Source organism: Giraffa tippelskirchi, chromosome X (genome assembly GCF_054371585.1).
Source record: "Giraffa tippelskirchi isolate mGirTip1 chromosome X, T2T-mGirTip1v1.2.pri, whole genome shotgun sequence".
Classification (NCBI taxonomy): Eukaryota; Metazoa; Chordata; class Mammalia; order Artiodactyla; family Giraffidae; genus Giraffa; species Giraffa tippelskirchi.
The window spans coordinates 131,452,943-131,454,622 of NC_137289.1; the positions used below are offsets into that span (position 1 = coordinate 131,452,943).

The 1,680-nt window shown below is 40.6% G+C and overlaps 1 non-coding gene across 1 annotated transcript; it reads left to right on the top strand.

The window, feature by feature from the left end:
• The first annotated feature begins 1,040 nt into the window (after positions 1-1,040).
• LOC145537278 (U8 small nucleolar RNA) lies at positions 1,041-1,174 on the top strand. The gene has a single exon (XR_014076302.1). It is a non-coding gene; the product is annotated as a U8 small nucleolar RNA (small nucleolar RNA).
• The last annotated feature ends 506 nt before the right edge of the window (positions 1,175-1,680 follow it).

Genomic DNA, 1,680 nt, shown 5'->3' on the forward strand with positions numbered 1-1,680 from the left:
GGGTGAAAATACCAGTCTCCAGCAGCCATGAGCACAGCTCCCAGCCAGGAACACTAGCAAGGATGCAGTGAACCATCAGAATAGCCAAGAGATGTAGCTCTCCCAGCATCTAGAATCACTGGGTGACACAGAAAAGCTCCCTATACTCTGCCTGATGGTAGGCACAGAGAACTCAAAGGTACGTGAGATGTTTGGCATGCCTCTCTATGCCTTTCATCCAGTAGATATGCCCATAGACTTCTCAACTTCCAGCTGCTGGTGGTAATTCAGAGATTTCCCAAGCTGATTAACAGAATTAATTTTGAACCCTCTGCCCAGATTTTCCACCTTCTCCCCTCATAGTCCCTTCTCTCCCTTCTGCTAAACTCTAAATCCAGAATGCTGCCTGCCAGCCTGCCATGGGCTCTCTGGATGAGGTTTTTCATGTGGCCTCTCACGACCTCTGGCAATGGCTCTGATCTCATATCTTCACTGCCTAAGGGCGTCCTGCCCAGTTCTTTTGCCCAGAAACTGTTTATTCTTATTGAGTCCTTGCTTTTCAAAGTAAAGGAGGGATGTCTTGTTGATATTTCAGAATGTGAAGTACGCCTAGGAGAATCCTGGCATTCAAGACATTAATGCCGAAGTCCAGCTCCATATGGGTCAGAGTTTAATTTTATACTCAACCTATTTGAAAATAAGGAACTAAAATAACAATGAGACAGTATCTTTCATCCCAAAATTTGGCCAAAATTTAAAAGACTGATGAAATAAAATGCCTATGAGAATGTAAAGAATTCACACACATAATCTGAAAGACTATAAATTGGTATGGCATTTTTGGAACAGAAGTTCAGCAATATTTGTAAAAATTTTAAGTCTTCACACTCTGCCCAGTTTAATCAAGTTTGCATGTTACTATGTCTTTCTTGAGAGAAATTATGCATATCTGTCTAAGATTTCATGTTCAAAGATACTGATTTCAGTCCTATTACTCATAGCAACAAATTTCAAACAGTTTTTAATGTCCATCAGGAGGAGAATGGTTAATTATCACACAAACAGAAGTAAGATAATCCTTACCTGTCTTTTTCTTGGAATGAAGATTGGAACATGATGAGTGGAGTTCCCATGATGTGTGATTAACATCTGTGCATAATGAAGACTTGCAACACCTTGATTGCTCCTATCATATTCTTCCTGATGATCTTCCCTTCAAATGGCCAAAAGGTATTCAATATCACTAATTATGAAGAAAATGAAAGTCAAAGCCACAATGAGATAATACTCCACACCAGTTAGGATGGTTATAATTTTTAAAAAGGATAATTAAGTGTTAGCTAGGATGTTGAGAAATTGAACTTTTGTGTATTGTTTCTGCACTGCGTGCTTGCGTAGTCATATCCAACTCTTGGGACCCCATGGACTGTAGCCCACTAGGCTCCTCTGTTCATGGGGTTTCCCAGGCAAGAATACTGGAGTAGGTTGCCATTTCCTCCTTCAGGGTTTCTTTCCCCACCCAGGGATCGAACCCACATCTTCTATGTCTCCTGCATTGCAAGAGGATTCTTTACCCGCTGAGCCATCAGGGAAGCCCTGTATACTGTTGGTGGACATGTAAAATGGTTCAGCCACTATAGAAAACAGTATGAAAGTTTCTTTAAAAAGTTAAATGTAGAACTACCATATAATCCAGCAATC